This window comes from Cebus imitator, unplaced genomic scaffold (assembly GCF_001604975.1).
Source record: "Cebus imitator isolate Cc_AM_T3 unplaced genomic scaffold, Cebus_imitator-1.0 Scaffold25, whole genome shotgun sequence".
Lineage (NCBI taxonomy): Eukaryota > Metazoa > Chordata > Mammalia > Primates > Cebidae > Cebus > Cebus imitator.
Genome location: NW_016107340.1, coordinates 4,739,668 through 4,761,422, shown reverse-complemented (window position 1 = coordinate 4,761,422; position 21,755 = coordinate 4,739,668). Strand labels below are relative to the sequence as shown.

General features: G+C 36.6%; 1 long non-coding RNA gene across 1 annotated transcript; it reads right to left on the bottom strand.

Annotated features, from left to right (window-relative positions):
* Positions 1 to 1,812: 1,812 nt before the first annotated feature.
* Positions 1,813 to 19,216, bottom strand: LOC119470261. The gene is made up of 4 exons (XR_005199148.1): positions 19,187 to 19,216; positions 12,417 to 12,516; positions 9,556 to 9,672; positions 1,813 to 2,438 (listed from the first exon to the last, which is right to left on the bottom strand). It is a non-coding gene; the product is annotated as an uncharacterized LOC119470261 (long non-coding RNA).
* Between the last annotated feature and the right edge of the window lie 2,539 nt (positions 19,217 to 21,755).

Below are 21,755 nucleotides of genomic sequence, written 5' to 3'. Positions count from 1 at the left end.
GACCCTGACCTCCAAGGCCTTCACCAGAAAGCTAAAGCCAGTTTTATTCCACCCCGATATTATTCCTCTAAGAATTATATTTTAACATTTTGCTTGGGTATTTTTTTCTGGCACTGTTTACATGTTTAGTTTTTAATAATAAGTTTTAAATGCATTTTGAATTTAGTTGCTATTTTTGTTTTGATACTACATCACGCTTGCTTGCTGTCTTGTGGTTTTCCTCATTCCACTACTGTTTGTTGATTTTTCTATTCTCATTGATATGTCTAGTCAATCAATGTTGATTCAATAAATAACTTGTTTTAGTTATACTTGGAGATATCAGAGCGGAAAGTTGTGCTCTTAAACATGTAGAAACACCATCGGGGCATTAAGAGATAGTATAATGTAATGCTTATATGCAAAGCTCTGGAACCAGACTCTCAAAGTTTGAATCATTATTCTTTGTAACTTAAGCTGGTGTGTGTGTTTGGCTTTCTGCATATAAAAATAAGATTTGTATTAAAATCCAGCTCATTAACTTCTTGGAAGAAATATGTTAAAATATATGAAGTGCTGAGAAAGGTGGCTAACCCATAGTAAATGCTATGTAAATGATTATTATTATGCAGCTTAAAATTTAATTTTGTTTTCCTTAAGGTACTTTTTCTTTCCTTCTAATTTAACTTATATCTTGCATAGTCGTTTTCTGTGCCAAGACATTTAGTTAAAATATTATAGTTTTGTTAAGAAAGAGTGGTTTCTGTAGAAGTACTAGAAAACATTTTAGAATCTTGCAATGTCAGGAGTTGCTGGAGAGACCCTTTAAATGTCACAGAACTTATTTTATCTTACAAGTTCAGAAAAAAATTCAAGTTATAGAAATCTGACTCTCATACAAAGAATTTGTGTTTTCTCCCAAACTATTCCTTGTGAGTGACTGTATGTGATTCTACCTTCTCTCGTGTCTGAATAAAGTCAGCACTTAGTTCATGGCCAGGCATCCAATTAATTTTGTTGATAGACTGACTGCAATTTTCTCCAACACTGTGTACTTCAGTGATTTCTACTGGGTCATCCTATTAGGATCTCTGTGAGACTCTCAAATATGTTTGTCTCACCAGTGGATTTCCTTAAACACATTTGTGCCTTGAAAAACATTTTCTGTGCATTCTCTGACAGAGTATTTGCAAGAATAGGCTTTGAACTGAGGATAAAATCTAAGGGAGAAAGTTTTCAGAACAAAAATGCATTCTTAAGGAATTCTTGGGAGAGTTCAATTCTGTTACTTAACTATGTTTTTTTTGAAGGGCATATGGATGCCAAGATATGAAATAACCGGGAAGAATATTACTGAAGTGATGACAAACTTTTCCAGTAACAGCCAAAAGTGACACAACTTTCTTCCAAACCAAACTTTGCAATATTTTTAAAGGAAGGCTTGGTAACTTTGCAACATCTAAGAGAAAATGAGAAAGTAGAGATCCATCCTCCCTAGTGACTGATGACACTCCAGACACTGTGGAACATTGAGAGCTATCTAGATAGGCAGTTTAAGGTGAGATGTCTCAGATGTGCAAGGAATGTTGAGGTGTCTGATAAAGAAAACACATTAAGACACTGATATGTAATTAGTACTTTAAAAATTAATGTTCTCCTTGTGTTCATTTACTTAGAAATAAGAAACATTCAAAATGATAACAGAACAAAAAGATTAAATCAAAACCATAATCTAGGATTAGAGTCATAATGTAATGAGATATTAGATGAAGAATATAAAAGTGCACTTAATTTTATAATAAAATTAAAAATTAACACAAGATTGTGCATTAGAGCTATTATCAATGACATTTATATATTTCTATTTATCATAAAATTGAGCTACTTGATATTAATTTCTACTTCCAAAGTGCACTTGAAAGAACCCTATCTATCTAACTCAGCTTTGAACATTTGAAGCATTTGAACATTAAAAAAAATTAATGACAACTAAACATTTTCAAAAGGCTTTGCATCCATATTATTTGAGGGGCAAAAATACAGCCTTGACTATGAACAGGCAGAAAATATTAAGTTTGTTCAAATTAGGTGAAATGGAATCTGAAAAACGAATTTCTTTATTACCATAATGACTGGTTTCTGCTGTTGCCAAAATGATGTAAAATTGGTCACATCTCACACCCTTGCTGGGTGTGGCTGAAGCAATAGATTCTTGGTCCCATATTTGTAGGAAATCGGTCAGGGTGATAGGAAAAATGATAGAAAAGATGCAGAACTACTTGGAAGGCTGGGAAGTTTTTGCATATCCTCGGGGGAGAATGAGCTGAAGGGGCTGTTCTTACCCTAAGGCAAAGGGAGAGGAGTAAGTACAAGGGAATGTAGGGGAGTTTATCTAAATGGCTTGTTTACTCACGTTGTCCCAAAATGGAGCTTTCCTCATCTACATGCATGACTCCTCCCTGAAAAGGGGACAACAATGTTAATTACCCACAAATGGTGTTTGCTCCAGGCCTTAGTCATGAAATCTGTACTAAATAAATGCGAGCATCTCCCGTTTATTGAGGTCCCCTAGCACACTCACAGGCAAAATACCTGTGTCTGTGAACTCCTTTCATCTGTAGCTCAGCCAGAGTCTGCAGGACAGACTTGGCACATATTCACTAAGCAGGGTACGTCTCCTGATATAGGTGTCTCTCACAGGCTGAGACAGTGACAGAAGACTTTTCCTGGACTCATAGGGAAAAACGTGGATTCTCTGTAGCTGCCCAGCTCTACCTAGCTATCAGTCTACAGGACCCATGAAGCAACATCATGCCCAGAAAGGTAAAAAAGTATAGTATGTTGAACTTCACAGCTTTTTAATTTTGAGAATTATATTTGGCTTGATATAACTCTAATTCTTTTGAATTTGTGTCATCATCTTAATATAGTGAACACAACACACACACACACACACACACACACACACACCCCTATTTGGTTTATATATTCTTCTAATCTCTATTCCATTAAAGTATTGATCAAAACCTATTTTGTCTTTTCCTACTAATTTATACAATTGTTTTGATTTATTTTTGCCTTTTTATGCAGTCTAGTCAATTCTCTTTTATAAATTTGATTTTGCTTCATCTTGTCTATTTTTATTCTGGTTTCTCATTTGCTTTTTTATGTGTTGGTATCTTTTCTCAGTTTACTTCATTTTTTAAAATTACAAGTGAATGTGTTATATCTCCCTCCCATTTAAAATATTATTACTCTCCTAGATTTTTAAATCATAGGCAGGAATCATGGTCTATGCTATAAAGTGGATGCTATAAAGTTAATTCACGCCCCAGAAAGGGAGACTAATGATTTTTGTCTATGTCTTTCTGGCCTTTTAGACATGACTGACCTTCGACTCAGTTTAAATTGGGAAAAAAAGGTTTGCAAGTCAGTTAAATAATAAAACTGTGAGCCTCGCTTATAAAAGTATTCAACTCAATTTTAGGATTCAAATTATCACACATATGTAAATTAAGGCCTTGCTTTCTATATTACTGCTAGTGAAATTTTCTTATGCATTCTGCTCAGTGGCTTTGTGCATTTCTATTGCCCTGTACTGAGGCTTGTTTGAACATGTTTTATATATATGAATTTTACTTTCACTTATTTATTTTAGAGTGGAAGGAGTAATGCACAGGATCAAGAGGAAAAATGGAGAAAGTATCCTCTTCAGTCTTCAATAAACAAAGAGGAAAAAGAAAATTCACTAGCAAATCACATGTTTTCTTCCAACTGTAAAGTCAAATAACAGTTTCTTCCAATCAGTTGTCTTTGTCTTTTCATAGTCAAGTCTTCAACTTCCATATGCCACATAGGAGAACAAGTTTGTTTGTGAGGCCACAGGGGAACTTAATGTCAACAGAAAAAAGATGTGAACAAAGCCCAAGGCAAACGTACAAATTAAAGGTGGAAACTACCTACCAAGAACTGAAACATAGTTGGGATTCAATGAGAATAAATGCAAAATTCACCCATTCATATATAATGATTTTTGCAGATGTTAGTTAATGATTTTCACTTCTGCATTTTCTGCAAGTCCTGGAATTCATCAGATCTGGAAGGAAACATTCCTTCCAGTTCCCAGACAATTTCTGGCCTACCCATATTCAGGAAGTTATGTGAGTCTCATGAGGAATCCTGTTCTTGTAACAGTTATGGTCCACTTTGCAAACTCTGCAGAGTTGAATTAGGGTCAGCAGCAACTACTATTTGTTGCCCAGTAAATACCAGACACGGTGTTAAGCACTTTACATATATCATGCCATCTATGTCTGATGACAATCCTATCAAGTAGACAGTATTATCCCCATTTTATAATGAGAACCCTACAGCTCAATTCTCTTACCTCAAGATCACACAGCTAGTAGGTGGCAGAGCTGGGACTGGAATCCAGGTCTTAAAGACTATATTCTTAACCCCAGGTCTTAAAGACTATATTCTTAACCGTCAATTAATATTGCTCCCCAACTTACCAAATGTTTATGTAAACTCTATGAAGAGCAGGCATTTAAAATTGCATTGCTAAATATTTTCAAGTTAACCTTGAATTGCTTGGGAGATGAGCAGATATAACATAGTTTGGCTGTGTCCTCACTCAGATCTCATCTTGAATGGTACTCCCATAATTCCCACATGTTGTGGGAAGGACCTGGTGGGAGATAATTGAATCATGGGGATGGTTTTCCCCATACTGTTCTTGTGGATGTAAGTCTCATGAGATCTGATGATTTTATAAGAGTTTTCCCCTTTTGCTTGGTTCGCATTCTCTCTTGCCTGCTGCCATGTAAGATGGCCTTCTGCCATGATTGTGAGGCCTCTGCATTCATGAGAAACTGTGTGTCCATTAAATGTCTTTTTCTTAATAAATTATCCAGTCTTGGGTATGTCTTTATCAGTAGTGTGAACATGGACTAACACAAGATACATTTGGAAAAAGTTCTTCAACATCATTATGGTCATTTTTGGCATCATTTTAGAGTCAGTGATAAATGGTATCATTTTAAGATCTATGGGCAAGGACAATGTAGAAGCCATAGCTACTAACTGCAAGGGATATAAAATACCAAGTTAGAAAGTGAAAAATTCCAATCTGTAAGAGTTACACACAGTGAAACATATATTAAAATTGTAAGAATCACATGAGGCTAAACATCCATAAGCATAACTTTTCTTCAGGGTTCACAGCTTGCCTTGAATTAAGCATTTTTAAAGTTCTCTCTCTCTTTCCTTGACTTTTCCCCCTACCCTCTTGTTATCAGTCTCTTTCTTTCTACCTTAATTAAAATTGCTACAGAAAGAATTCTTAAACAAAAATTTTAAATGTTAGGATATTTTCGTTTAAAATTCCTAAATCCATAAATGGAGTCAAAATATTTTCTTTCTTTTTTTTTTTTAATTGCATTTTAGGTTTTGGAGTACATGTGAAGAACATGCAAGATTGTTGCATAGATACACACATGGCAGCGTGATTTGCTGCCTTCCTCCCCTTCACCTATACCTGGCATTCCTCCCCATGCTATCTCTCCCCAACTCCCCACCCCCCGCTGTCCATCCCCTATTTCCCCTGAACAGAAATAGGGGAAATTTCTGTGTGTGATGCTCCCCTCCCTGTGTCCATGTGTTCTCATTGTTAAACACCCGCTATGAATGAGAACATGTGGTGTTTGATTTTCTGAGTCAAAACATTTTCTATGTAAAAATCTTAGATTCAAGGGCAGGGTAGGAGATTCTTCTGTTAGCCTCCAGTTTTCAGATACAAAATTCTAGCAATTTCTTTTTTATATCTCTAAAATAAGAAAACATCTCTTTTATTTAGGATCTTATTTCTTCTAATCTGTGCATTATTTCCAATTTTGCTCACTCATCCTGCAGGTCAAATATCCTTCTACAAATCCATTCCTTTGTTCTCATACTGTTGATGTCTATATGGAATGGCTTTCACTTGTCTTCTGTTGGAGAGTTGACCTTGGAGGCCATTTGGCAAGTAGCACAGTTCTTGTTTGTTTGTTTGTTTGCTTGTTTTTGAGACAGAGTCTTGCTCTGTCGCCCAGGCTGGAGTGCAGCGGCATGATTTCAGCTCAAGGCAACCTCTGCCTCCTGGGCTCAAGTTATTCTTCTGCCTCAACCTCCTGAGTAGCTGGGATTACAGGTGTGTGCCACTACACTTGCCTAATTTTTGTATTTTTTGTAGAGACAGGGTTTCGCCATGTTGGTCAAGCTGATCTCAAACTCCTGAATTCAGGTGATCTGCCTGCCTTGATCCCAAAGTCCTGGGATTACAGGTGTTAGCCACCATGCCCAGCCTAGCACAGTTCATTTTTGTTCAGAAATCATTTATTGAGGTGTTTCTATGTGCCAGGCAGTGTGTTTGGTGTTGGGGGTATAATAGCTAAAAAGACATGACCTCTGTCATAGGGGTACTCACAGGTCAGTGGATGAACTTTTCCTGCTTGACTAACTTATTTTCTGGTTCCCACACTCCCTCCAAACTAAACCTTTCTTTCTTTTGCCACTTAGATTCAGTTATCCCTTGTTCAGCTCAGAGACATTAGCTGAGAGCAATGTCTGAATACTTTGGAGTTTCCTCTAACATGTCCCTCGGAAATGGGGTGATATGGTTTGGTCCTCTGTACCCACTCAAATCTCATGTTGAATTTCCAGTATTGGGTGAGGGACCTGGTGGGAGGTGATTGCATCATGTGGGTGGAGTTCCCCCTTGCTGTTCTTGTGATAGTGAGTTCTCACGAGATCTGATTGTTTAAAAGTGTGTGATACTTCCCTCTTCTTCTTCTTCTTCTCTCTCTCCTGCTCCACCACAGTAACACATACTTGCTTCCCCTTCACCTTCTGCCATGATTGGAAGTTTCCTGAGGCCATGCTTGCTGTACAGTCTGCAGAACTGTGAGTTAATTAAAACTCTTTTCTTCATAAATTATCAAGTGTCAGATATTTCTTTATAGCAATGTGAGAATGGATTAATAAATGAGGTTTCCCCTGAAATTTTCTTCTCATAAACATCAGCTTGTTCTAGCAACATTTTAACCCAGCTTCTCTGGCCAGTGTACCTTTGTAATTGCTTTAATTTTACTCTGCTGGCTTCCAAGTAAGATTATTCTTTTTAATGAAAGGAAGCAGATAATAAATAGTAAGTAGACATTTTATATAGAGAAAGTTTTTTTCTGCCTTGAGAGCTGAAGAATTGCTATCTCATTAGAGGACAAGTGATAGTTAAGAACAAAGGTCCTGGAATCAGGTTGTGTGGGTTCAGATCTTGACTCTCACTATCTTTAGCTGTGACCTTGGGCCAGTTATTTCAACTCTCTGGGCTTTGTTGTTCTTTTCTGTTAAATAGGGTTAATAATAGGGCCTTCATATCAGGGCTGTTGTGAGAAATAAGCAGGATTTAGAAGAGTGACATAAAATCCTCAATAATATTATCCATTATTAAATGCAAGTCCTATTCTATGATGGCCTCAATAAGGATTGATTTGAAATTAGCCTAGGATTTAAAATTTGCTATGTTCCTACGTATCAAGATCACCAAAAAATTGTAACACAAAGCAAAACTTCTAATGACTTCACCTAGTATTTCAATTTGGGAAATATATTCTTTTTTTTTTTTTTTTTTTGAGACAGAGTCTTGCTCTGTCAGTGAGGCTGGAGTGCAGTGGCACGGTCTCTGCTCACTGCAACCTCTGCCTCCTGGGTTCAAGTGATTCTCCTGCCTCAGCCTCCCGAGTAGCTGCGATTAGAGCCACCACCCCCTGGCTAATTTTTGTATTTTTAGTAGAGATGGGGTTTCATAATGTTGGCCAGGCTGGTCTCAAATTTCTGACCTCATGATCCACCCACCTTGGCCTCAGAAAGTGCTGAGATTACAGGCCTGAGCCACCGCGCCTGACCTGGGAAATATATTCTAAGAAGAAAGTAATTCAAGATGAAAACATACTTAGGTACAGAAATATTAATCATGTTAATTATTCAAAAAAGCAAAAAGCCACTTCTGGATGTAACTTTCACTCAGATAGTAATATACTTAAAAATAACATAAAAATCTATACATTATATAAAATTAGAGAATTTCCACAAATGTAATGTCTATTATTTTATTTATATTATACAATAATTTATAACTTATTTAATAAACATTCATTCAAACTGTATTTATAAAAATTCTCTAATGGATGGAAAAGACTTATGACAAAACAGGTTAAAAAAAGACAATAAAATTGGCCGGGCGCAGTGGCTCATGCCTATAATCCCGGCACTTTGGGAGGCCAAGGCGGGTGAATCACGAGGTCAAGAGATCGAGACCATTCTGGTCAATGTGGTGAAACCCCGTCTCTACTAAAAATACAAAAATTGGCTGGGCATGGCGGCACACGCCTGTGGTCCCAGCTGCTTGGGAGGCTGAGGCAGGAGAATTGCTTGAACCCAGGAGTTGGAGGTTACGATGAGGCGAGATCATGCCATTGCACTCCAGCCTGGGTAACAAGAGCAAAACTCCATCTCAAAAAAAAAAAAAAAAAAAAAAAGACAATAAAATTGTATATATTGTACATGCTAAACTGAAAAATAACACACACAGAAGAAGAGAAATGCACCAAATTTATCTGAGAAGTTAACCCTTTCTTGGTGCTGAGATTATAGGTAGTCTTTCTATTTATCTGCATTGAAACTACTTTATTAATTTATCATATAAATGAAAAAAAACTTTTTTTTAAGTTAACATGGATAAACTTGTTTTATAAAGTGGCATTTGACCAGCTGGAATTTTAATTATGTTAGGTCAGAAAGGGAATCCTAAAATATTTGAAGGAGGGAGTTGCCTGTTTTTAATAATCTTCACTTAATAAAATGGTTTGTACTCTGTGAACAGTTATTTTGAGATGCTGACATACCTAGAGATTGGCTGGATAAATCAGACATCTAAATTTTAGTAATGTCAAGCAGAGCAAATAGAAAAATTAAGAGCTCTTAATAATACATTTGAGTCTTTTTTTCTGGTTCCTTCTTTCTTTATTTATTTTTTTATAAATGAGACTACTGGGTCTAATAAAAATCAGTGCACTATATATTGCATATTTTTACAAAGCTAGTAGCAGAGGTAGTGGGAACAAGAGGGAAACCTTGAAGTGCTGATGGAGACAAATGTGAGGGTGAGGCCATCAGAGGTGATAGTAAAACATCTGACACTGGTAATTGGTAGCATCCAGGACATTTGGGGGCTGTGCAATTTCCAAGACCACTGAAAGTTTCCTTGGAGTGTGAAAGATACTAGATTTCTGCTCTCGGACCTAGAAGAGGACGTAAAGGTTACTTGGCCTGCATCTACTGCAGCATCTCAAGAATAGGCTCATCAGCTTTGTTGTCACTGCCTGACAAGATCCAAGATGACACATTAAGGTTGTGGAACAGGAAAAATAAGTGGAGTCAGAAGATAGTCAGAAAGCTGCAAAACCACTGCTAGCTTTAACTTCCTAAGGATTCCAGAGCCCTTGTCCTGTCGCTTCCCTTTCTACCAGGAATAGATACTGTCATGTTCAAAGGGCAGAACTCGGACCATCCGATTCTGATGTATGTCCACAGCACTGTCTCTGTGTTCTCCCACACACTGTTCTCTTTTCCTGTGCTTCGGCTTCAAGCTTTCATCTCGAAGGTACGAGAGAACACAAAGAATGGCAGAAGAAAACTTCGATTTTGCAGGAAAAGACACAATAGAGATTCTCAACAAAGATGGTAGAGACTCTCTAGATAAACTTGAAGATTTTAATGTGGACTGAATTCCTTCCCCTATTTGTAAAGGCATCCTTGCTTCTAAAGTGATTTTGTTTTGCTGCTTTCAGTTTATCATTATAATGAGTATCATCATCATTACTATCATTGTATAGTGGCTTACGTTGGACAAAATACTTTCATATATATTATTTTATTTAATTCTTATAAGAGTCCTATGTCAAGTTATTACTAGCTTTTTACAGTTGAAGAAATCAAAACTTAGAAATTACATGATTTTCTCATGTAAAAAAGGTCAAACTCATGTTTTGACTGTTGTTCATCTGTTTGGTCCTAGAACTGACATACACTATCACGTCAATTGTCCCAAATGACAAAATCCTGAGACTGACTGTATTCCCATTAAGGCATGTCCCAAATTATCTAAATCTTCCTTTGGATACTTTGTTAGTCTAGTACTCAATGCTTATAAAACTCAGAAAAGTCTAAGTAGAATAGAAAGAATTCTACCTTTTCTTTTTTTTTTTTTTTTTGCTTGAGTTAAGAATACTATTTTAATTTATTTGCACTATCCTAAAGTGACAGTCTTGGCAATATTCTGCTCTGAAGTCTTTCTTGATATATTTTCCATAAATATACAGTTTCCCAAAATGCTTCTACTTTGGTAGCAAAAGAGAAAAAAAATATTATTTTAGGCCCAGAAGCAAAGACTGTGAAGGTTATGGGCAAAAATATATATATTGTGCACAGTTCTCCAAATCTTAACATAGGTTCAGTAAACATTTCCAGTTCCCAGACTGCCTTTTGGCTCTCATCAAAGAACTCTGAGCCCTGTTTTTAACTCAAAAAGACCTCCTCTACCCTGATAACACCCTTGATGTCAGGTTCTAAAAACAAAGAGCTGTCAAGTGTCAACATTTGTGGAAAGAGGTCAAATTAGCATTTCCTCTTGAGAATTTGCACCAGCTTCTTCTGTTACTGGCTCTGGCACTCAAAGAAAGCAGGATGTTTGTTATTCCTTAGACCTAGATGAGAAAAAACTCAGCTCTGTTGCTTTCAGGGGATGGTAATATTTACTTGATGGCAGAAGTAAAAAAGATATGAAATTCCTGACTTTGGGAGGATTTAATTTTTTTCTCTATCTATGGTGTCTCATTCAGTATAATACAACAAATCTTAGAAGGGTTATTGTTTTTGTTAGGGCTGCTAGAACAAAATATCTTGTTCTAGGTAATTTATGAGTAGCACAAATTTATTGCTCACAGTTCTTAAGGCTGGAAAGTCCAAGATCAAGGAACCACCAGATTCAGTGTCTGCTGAGGGCTTGCTTTCTCCTTTAAAGATGGTGCCTTATTGCCATGTCCTCATGTGGCAGGAGAGACAAGTTTCCTCAGGCTTCTTTTATAAAGGAACTAATCCCATTCATTAGGATTGAGCTCTTATAACTCAATCAACCACGCAAAGCCTCATCTCTTTTTACCACATTGGGGATTAGCCTCCAACATATGAATTTTTGGGAGACACAAACATTCAGATCATAGCAGTTGTAACAAAAATTAGTAAAACTGTAGCAATTTGAGATTTACTGAAACATATTTTTGTAGGATTTTATGTTTTTGATTCAAACATTTATTGAGTACCTATTCTCTATAAGGTACTGTGGGAGGTTAAAAATATGACTTTTTCAACCACATTCCTCTGGTAAGCCTTCTCTACACCTACCCCAAAACAATGTAAGATAATAATCTATACACTTCAATGTAGCCAACATTTACCTTGATCATAACAATCATTCGAAAAGTATTTACTGAAGGTCTTCTAAGTGTCAGGCAATGTGCTAAAATCTTGAGAGCCAATATCTTTCCTACTAAGCCGTGAGCAACCTGAAGACTGAGATTTAAATGAAAAATATTAATACATTAATTGAAATGATGCTGGCTAACTCTCTAGAACAAAAGGGGAAATTGTAGACCCAGCGAGAGATAGGCACTAGAAGTTCAAGTGGCAGGAAATGGTGGGCAGTTTCTTCCATGTTTTTTGTTTTTGTTTTGAGATAGAGTCTTGCTGTGTCACCCAGGCTGGAGTTCGGTGAAACCATCACGGCTCACTGCAACCTCCACCTCATGGGTTCAAGTTATTCTCTTGCCTCAGCCCCCTAAGCAGCTGGGATTATAGGCATGCACCACCATCCCTGGCTAATTTTTGTAGTTTCAGTAGAGACAGGGTTTTGCCATGTTGGCCAGGCTGGTCTCAAACTCCTGACCTCACGTGATCCACCCAGCTTGGCCTCTCAAAGTGCTGGGATTACAGGCGTGAGCCGCCATGCCTGGCCTGAGTTTCTGCCGTCTTAAAATTAAACACCTGTCAGGGTTTTAGGTCTTTGCATCTTTATTCAATAGTCCAAGTCCTTCAAGGGATAATACAATTAGCCTAACTTGAGTCACAGGCCCACGACTTGAACAGTGGCACCTGGACAAATAATCCCGTGAAGGCAGCACACATAGCAGTGGAGTGCAAATTTACTCTAGGGATTGAGAATGTGTTTCCAAATCAAAGAGGAACAGACACAGCTAAAACACAACAAATATACATTGTACGTGGCAACACTACACAAAAACCTTTTACGTCTAAATTCTGGAATTTAAAATGGAAATCCTTACTTTACGTTTTCTCCTGCTTTCTGATTCCTCTCATCTGCCTCTGGCCTTCATTCAGGAGGAATGTGGAGATAAATGCCCACAAATGCATTGCTGAGATGTCCTACCAAACAAGGTAGACTAAGAATTAATAAGTCACAGAATTTGGAAACAACTATTAACAGTTTTGATTCTATAGTTATCTAAAGACTATTTGCTTTTTATCTGGGCTGTATTTTGTATTTTTGCTAAGTATAAACTTATTTATTTGTCCTCCTAATTCAGAGAAGTGAATTCCCTCATCTTAGAGTTCTCATTTTTTCTTTTTTTTTTTTTTTTTAGGTACTTTTTTTTTTTTTTTTTTTTTTTTTTTTTTTTTTTTTAGGTACTATGAAAGCCACATTACTTAACATTTTTGTCTCAATTTTTCCACCTGCAAAACAGGACCTACGTATAATCATTATTAATGCTGCCATATTTAATGCTTGTCCAAATATTTATGATATTCAGACATAGTTGTCTTTACTTTTCCTTGAGAAATGTCAACTTTCAGTCAGTTGGCCCAGGTAAAAAGATGAAGACAAGTCTGATTCTGGGGCTTTCTGTTCACTGTTCTGTTTGGTTTTTCTCTTGTTTTTTTCATGCCCTTTTCCCACATTTCCATTTTCTCTCAGAGTGAGATAATTAGTGTAAAAAGTCAACTAAATGGTGCTTGGGGACAGTAAGTCTTGAGCATACTGACATGTGTCCCAAGTTCCACTGTTACACAAGTTGCTTAAATCTCACTGCAAATGTCGTCAAGTTTTCCATAGCCCAGGATGGCTGGCTGGCTTCCAGCTATGAGAAATGGCTTCCTGAACATGGTCTGGTGAAGCTGGTGATTTCAAGATTTGTGTAGCCTGCATCTTCTCAGCTTTGAGGATTCAACAGTCATTAAGTTCTCAGAAAAAAGGGGATTCTAGAGCTTTTTATATCACGTAGTACAAACCACATTTGATTATGTGAAACATCAGGAATTCACTTAAATCCATAGACAAATCAGGATTCCACACAGTATTACACTCATTTTTTATGACTCATGGGAACTCTGTTCTTGTAAATTCAAATATGAGTGATTAAAAAAAATTCCTAAATGGGTCTCATTGTTCCTAGATATTTTATAATACCTTGTCTTTCTCTTTTGAGAAAAAATGGAAAACCCTTGCTCCTTTATCCTTAGAATATCCTTCAGGTCCTGTTTCTCCTTTTCTCTTCTATCACTTAAGTGACTGATTAGGTTTCTTCATTTAATATCTGGAGCTTCATATCTAGAAAAAAATTATTTTTCCAAGTGAGCTCTGGAAATTTCTGGAAAAGAAATAGAATTTCTTGAGATTGACATTTCATAATATTTATGATAGCTCATAACATATTATGAATGTGACAGAATCTCTAGCTTTACTTAGACTCATAGAATTTTTAAAAACTACTTGTTTAAATGCCCTGGCACCAATATCTTTATTAAATTGCCTTTGAAAATAATGTAAAGTTCTGCACACTTAGGAAGATCAAAACAAAGCCATCTTCATAATGATACATACTGCTGAGCCAGGTTTGGAGGAAATATTAATAGTTATCGAGAACCTACTCTTTTTGTTTACATATTTATTTAGAGTATTTTTAAGTTGATAGCAAAATTCAGGAAAAGAACATAGATTTCCCACACTCCATGCCCCTGTACATGCATAGCTTCCCTTATTATCAACATCCTTCACCAGAGTAGTACATATTGTTGCAATTGATGAACCCCCATTGACACATCATAATCACCCAAAGTCTGTAGTTTACATTACAGTTTGTTTTTGGTGTTGTACATTCTATGGGTTTAGACAAATGTAAATATGAAGATACATATGCATAATTACAATACCGTATGGAGTATTTTCACTGCCTTAACATCATTTGTGTTCCATGTATTCATTTCTTCCTTCCTGCAAGCGCTGGCAACTACTGATCTTTTAGTCTACATAGTTTTGCCTTTCCAGAAGATCGTGTTGGAATTGTATAGCATATAGATTTTTCAGATTGGCATCTTTCACTTAACAATATGCACTTAATATACTGTACATAATATGCATTCCTCCATATCTTTGTAGTTCATTTCTTTTTAGTGCTGAATAATATTTTAACGTCTGAGTGTACCACAGTTTATTAATTTCTTCATCCACTGAAGAATATCTTGGTTGTTTCCAAGTTTTGGCAACTATGAATAAAGCTGTTATAAACACACATGTGCATTTGTGTGTGTATATGTGTGTGGACATAACTTTCCAACTCTTTTGTGTAAATGCCAAGAAATGTGTTTGCTAGATTGTATGATAAGAGTAAGTTCAATTTTGTAGAAACTCTCAAACTCTCTTCAACAGTAGCTATATCATTTTGCATTTCCACCAGCAATGAATGAAAGTTCTTTCATTTATTTATTTATTTATTATATTGATTTTTTATTTATTAGCTTGTTGATGTGATGGAATACAAACATTGATTTTCAAATGTTGAACCAGCCTTGTATAGCTAGGATAAATCCCACTTGGTCACGATGTATGATTTTATATACATTGTTTGATATGATTTACTGAGGATTTTTACAGCTATTTTCATAAAATTTATTGATTTGTAGTTTTTATTTATTCTAATGTCTTTGTCCAGTTTGGGTATTAGGGTAATATTGGCCTCATAAAATGAGTTAGGAAGTATTCCCTCTGCTTCTCTACTCTGAAAGAAATTGTAGAGAATTGGTATCATTTCTTCCTAATATTTTGTAGAATTCATCAGTAAACTATTTGGTCCTGGTGCCTTCTGTTTTGGAAGGTTATTATTGATTCAATTTCCTTAATATACAGCTATTCAAATTGTCTATTTATTTTTCTGTGAGTTTTGGCAAATTGTGTTCTTCAAGAAATTGCTCCTTTTTATCTAGGTTATCACATTTGTGTATGTGTTGCTCCCAGTATTCCTTTATGATTCTTTTAATGTTTATAGGCTTTATAATGATGTCACATCTTTCTTTTCTGATATTAGTTTGTTTCTTTTTTTTTCTGGTTCTTTTCAAAGAACGAGCTTTTGATTTTGTTGATTTTTCTCTATTAATGTCCTATTTTCAATTTCATTGACTTGATTTTTGCTCTAATTCTTATTTTTTTTTTATAGATTACTTTGGATTTAATTTGCTGCTTTTTTTCTAGTTTTCTGAGATAGGAACTTAGAATATTGATTTTAGGGCTTTTTTTTTAAACTAATATGTGCATTTTAATACCATAAATTTTCCTCTAAGCACTGTTTTTGCTCCATTTTATAAATTTCATATTTTAAATTTTCTCTTGAGATTTCTTCTTTGACCCACATGTTATTTAAAAGCGTGTTGCTGACCAGCCTGGGCAACATAGCAAGATCTTGTCTCTACAAAAGTTATTTTAAAAATTAGCCCAGAATGGTGGTGTGTGCCTGTACTCCTAGCTACTCGGAGGCTGAAGCAGGAGGATTGCTTGAGCCCTGGAGTTCAAGATTGCAGTGAGCTATGATTATGCCACTGAACTTCAGCCTGGGTGACAAAATAAACCCTTGTATTAAAAAAAAGCATGTGGCTTAATCTGTGTGCATTTTGGGATGTGGGATTTTTCCAGTTATCTTTTTATTATTGATTTCTAGTTTAATTTCATTTTGTCTGAAAGTAGACACTTCCTAATTTATATTCTTTTGAATTTGTTAAGATGTGTCTTATGGCCCGGAATAAGATCTATATTCATGAATGTTTCATGTAAGTTTGAGAATACTTTGTAATTAGCTGCTGCCTGATAAAATAATCCATAGATGTCAGTTATGTACAGTTGACTGATGGTGTTGTTTAGTTCAACTAGGTTGTTACTAATTTTATGCCTGCTGGATCTGTCCATTTCTGACAAAGGGATGTTGCAGTCTCCAGCTATAATGATGAATTCACCTATTTCTCCTTTGCTGTGCTATCAGTGTTTGCCTCAGCTGTTTTAACACTTTGTTATTAGGTGACTATACATGAAGAATTGTTAGATATCCTTAGAATTGACTCCTTTATCATTATGCAATGCTCTTCTTTATCTGTGATTACTTTCCTTGCTTTGAAGTCATCTTTGTCTGAAATTAATATACCTATTTCATTTTCTTCTAATTAGTGTTAACATGCCATATTTTTCTCTATTAATTTACTTCTAAATTATATGTGCCTTTATATTTAAAGGAGGCTTCTTGCAGACAATATATATTTTGGTATTTTAAAAAATCTACTCAATCTGTCTTACAAATAGTACATTTAAACTATTGATGTTCAAAGTGATGGTTGTATTAACATCTACCATATTTGTACTGTTTTCTCTTCAAGGCGTTCTTTTCCTTTTTTTTCTTTTCTTCTTCAGATGTCTCTGTCACCGAGTGTGAAGTACCGTAATATGATCACAGCTCAATGTGGCCTCAAACTCCCCTGCTCAAGTGATCCTCCTGCCTCAGCCTTTTGAGTAACTAGGACTACAGGCATGTGCCACCATGCTGAGCTAATTTTTAAATTTTTTGTAGAGATGGTGTCTCACTATATTGCCCAAGCTGGTCTCAAACTCCTGGCCTCAAGCAATCCTCCTGTCTTGGCCGCCCGAAGCACTGGTATTATAAACATAAGCCACCATGCCTGGCCCCTCTGTTCTTTATTTCTGTTTTTATCTCCTGTTACTTCTGCTTTTTGTGGTTTTAATTGATTATTTTACAGATCCATTTTCTTTCCCTTTTTAGCTTATTATTTTTCTTTTTGATTTTTAAAAAATATTTTTCTAGTGCTTGCAATGAACCTCCACATCTAATCCAAATCCACTTTTAAATAACACGATAGCATTTCGGAGATAGTGTGAATAACTTAAAAAATAATTTGAATTTCTTCATCACATTCTTTGTATCATTCCTGTCATTCATTTCACTCATATATAATCATACATAAGCGTATATAATCGAAAACATTGTTATTTTGAACAAATTATTATCAGATCAATCAACAATCAGAAAAGTTTTTTTCTTACTTTCACCTGTCTTCTCTTTATTGGTCTTATTTTCTTCACGTAGATGCAAGTTTCTGACCTAGGTCAGTTTCCTCCTTTCTGATGACCTTCTTTTAACATCTCTTGCAAGGCAGGCCTACTGGCAACAAATTCTCTCGATTTTTATTTGTTTAAGAAAACCTTTATTTCTTCTTCACTTTTGAAGAATAATTTCACACGGTACGAGGTTCTAGATTAGTGGGTTTTTTCCCTTTCAATATGTCATAGATTTGATTCCACTTTATTCTTGCTTGCATGGTTTCTGAGAAGTCAAATACAATTTGCCCCTCTAAGCAGCAATCCCCAACCTTTTGACATCAGGGACCAGTTTCATGGAAGATAATTTTTTCACAGATGGGGTCAAACTCTTCCACCTCAGATCATCAGGCATTAATTAGATTCTCATAAACAGCGTGCAACCTAGACCCCTTGCATATGCAATTCACAATAGTGTTCACACTCTTATAAGAATCTAATGTGGCTGATCTGACAGGAGGCGGAGCTCAGGTGGTAATGCTCGATTGCTGTCGCTCATCTGCTGCTGTGCAGCTCAGTTCCTAACAGGCTACAGGCCAGTACAGGTCTCTGGCCCACGGCTGGGGACCCCTGCTTTATAGGTAAGAATCCCCACTCCCCCTTTCCCTGCCCCTGGATTCTTTCAGAAGTTTTTATCTTCCATTTTCTATAATTTGAATATAGTAGGCCTAGCTGTTGTTTTTTGAGTCATTTATCCTGTTTAATGTTCTCTGAGCATCCTAATTTTATAAATTGGTGTCTGACATTAATCTTGGGAAAATTTTAGTCATTATTGTTTCAAATATTTGTTCTGTTTCTCTCTTTCTTCTCCTTCAGGCATTTTTCATTATGAATGGATTACATGTTTTATGGTTGTCCCACAGGGCTTGGATAGTCTGTTCTTTTTTTTTTTCTTTTTTCACTTTGCTTTTCAGTTTTGGAAGTTTCTATGGTCATATCCTCAGGCTAAGAGAGGCTTTCCTCAGCCTTGTCCAGATTACTGATGAAACCATTAAAGGCATGCTTTATTTCTGCAGATGCATTTTTGATATCTAGCATTTGTTTGATTCTTTCTTAGAATTTTCATCTCCCTGCTTATATTATCTATCCCTTTTTGTATGTTGTCTACTTTTTGCATTAAGGCCATTATCATATTAATTGTAGTTTTAAAAAATTATTGGTTTAATTCCAACATTCCCACCATATATGGTTGGTTCGGATGCTTATTCTGCCTCTTCAAACTGCGTTACTGCTTTACAGTGTAACTTGCAATTTTTTTGTTTAGAGGAAGACATGATTTACTGGGTAAAAAATAATTTGGTTAAGTAGGCCTTAGTCATGTGGTGATGAAGTGTGAGGGGAGAAATGTTCTGTAGTCCTGTGATTAAGTCTCAAGTCTTTTAGTGAGGCTGTGCCTCTGGGCTGTGGCTTCAAAGTGCCTTCCAGTCCCCTCATTTAAATGGAACATTATGGATAGAGGAGACTGGAGTTGGGTATCTTCCTTTCCCCAACGTGGAAAGCTAGAGGATGCAGAGTTGGATATTTCCCTTCTCCTATGTGAAAGCCTAGAGCTGAGTGGATTTGGATATTTCCCTTCCCCAGGTTAGTTAGGCTCTGATAATGCCCCAGAAGACTTTTGTTAACTAGTTTCTCCTGAGGATCTTGTTAAGAAGCGCAGTGATTCACGCCCGTAATCCCAGCACTTAGGAAGGTCGAGGCAGGCGGATCATGAGGTCAGGAGATCGAGATCATCCTGGACATGGTGAAACCCCGTCTCTACTAAAATACAAAAAATTAGCCGGGCGTGGTGACGCGCGCCTGTAGTCCCAGCTTCTCAGGAGGCTGAGGCAGGAGAATTGCCTGAACCCAGGAGGTGGAGGCTGCAGTGAGCCGAGATCGCGCCATTGCACTCCAGCCCGGGTAACGAGAGCGAAACTCCATCTCAAAAAAAAAAAAAAAAAAGAACAAAATACTCTGATAAATTTCAAAATGGTTCATTTTCTGCTAAAAGTGTGATTCCCGCCCCTCCCCGCCACCAACCTCCCCCCCGCCCCGTATTTACTGTGGTACCTTGCTTGATCTGAACATAAATCTCACAATATTGTCGAGGCCTCCCTCTGACTGGGTTCTCCTGGAGTTTTTCTCTCTCAGAAGTGTCCACCATTAGCCTCCAACAATTTGTCCACTGCCGTTTGTGTTTTCCTCCCCCGACGCTGCTTCCTCAGGTCTCAGCTTGCACATCTGCTCTGGCACTTTCTGTATTCACTTGTCTCTCCACTTTTGAGGGCAGTGGTCTGCTCCATGTCCTCCTCTTTCGTTGAGATTCAAGAAGAGTTGTTGCTTTTTCAGTTTGTTCAGTTTTTTTTTTTTTTTTACTTGTTGTTAGGACACAGCCACTACTTCCAAGGTCTTTACATGTGGAAAAGGAAACCAGAGGTTAGACATACTCTTTTTTACATGGAAAAAATATATTTTATGTGGAAATAATTTCAAACTTTTAAAAATAAAAATAGTAAAAGGAAAACTAATGTATCCTTTTACCTAGATTCTCCTGTTGTTACTATTTTGCTCTGTTTGCTTTATTATTTTCATTTTCTCTCTCATTAACTACTCTTTTGCCAGGTTTTTTATCTTCTCCTTATTTCTAATCTTCACACCAACCGTATTCAAAATTCATCCATATTTTAGATGTAAAGAAACTAAAGCTTTATGAGATGAAGTGGAAGTCTATTATTTTGTGCCTCTTGTTCTCCAAGTGTTTTCTAATTTTCCTCTGGAGAATTTTTTTTTTTTTTTTTTTTTGAGACGGAGTCTTGCTCTGTCACCAGCTTGGAGTGCAGTGGCGCAATCTCCGCTCAGTGCAACCTCCGCCTCCTGGGTTCAAGCGATTCTTCCGCCTCAGCCTCCCGAGTAGCTGGGACCACAGGCGGGTGCCACCACGCCTGGATAATTTTTGTGTTTCTAGCAGAGACGGGGTTTCACCATGTTGGGCAGGGTGGTCTCGATCTCTTGATCTTGTGATCCGCCCACCTCAGCCTCCCAAAGTGCTGGGATTACAGGCCTGAGCCACTGCGCCCAGCCTCCTTTGGAGAATTCTTAATCTCCACCCTTGTGGTTCAGAGAGATGGATCCTCTCCAGGTTCTAGTGGTGGGTTCGTGGTCCATGTTTAGCAAATGAAGGCACTGCATCCTCTTTGTTACAGCAGTTGGTTCCAATATGGGCATATGACTCAACTCAGATGAATTAGAACCAATCAACATTAGCCCCAGGGCATTTTTCTGAAACAATTAAAAATGCAGTTCTCTTTCCCTGGGAGTTGTTAAACTGTAGAATACAAGTTTGGAGCTGTTAGAGCCCTTTTTTTGCTAACACAAAGAGACTTACAGTGAGATTGAGAATAAAGCTAATAGAGAGAAAGAAAGAGAGTTCTGAAAGCAAGAGTCATAGATGCCTGGAATCATTATTTGCAAGATAATGACACAGTCATGTTAGACTTAGATTTAACTTTTTGCCCAAACCTGGTTGATTTGAGATGCTGTTACTTGCCACTGAAAACATACTGACTAATTGAGACACTATGCTCTTTCTCAAGATTCCAAGGCTGTTAAGTGTCAGGAGCTGGAATTTAAACCAAGTTCTGTCTTAGACCAAACTCTTCCTCTTGCAAATAGAAGAGACCTCTCAATTGTACTAAGTGCTGGTGAATAAAGAGGAGAGAATTGCACACATGCAACTTCTTAAGAAGAATGTTTCAGTAGACAAGCTGTTTTTTTTTTTTTTTTAACACGTCTGTCATCTATGTTTTTATAGAACATCATATTCAGCACTGTGGCAAATAAAGAAAGACATGGAAATCAAAATAACTCCCTGTGCAATGCTTATGAATTAATAGAAAAGTTTTTTTTTAAGATAGGGAAAAAGACACATTGAGATGTTGATCATTTTTAACTACATCAATGGACAAAAATTTCTGTCTGAAATAAAGCGTAAAGGGCCACATCACACCCTCAAATAATTACCCTTTTCTGATATTTCCAATACTCCCTACAAAGTCATTGGCTTCAGATCCTTTAGATACATAACACGAGTCGTTTTCAGTTCTCTCTTGTTCCCATCAAAAGGTCCCAAGACAAGTCATGATGGTTCTAATTATAGAATATTATTTTATTTTTATACTTCCACAGGCCTGGGCTATATTTTTGTATTAAGTTGGGACTGCTGCAACAATATATTATAACAAAATATTATAATATT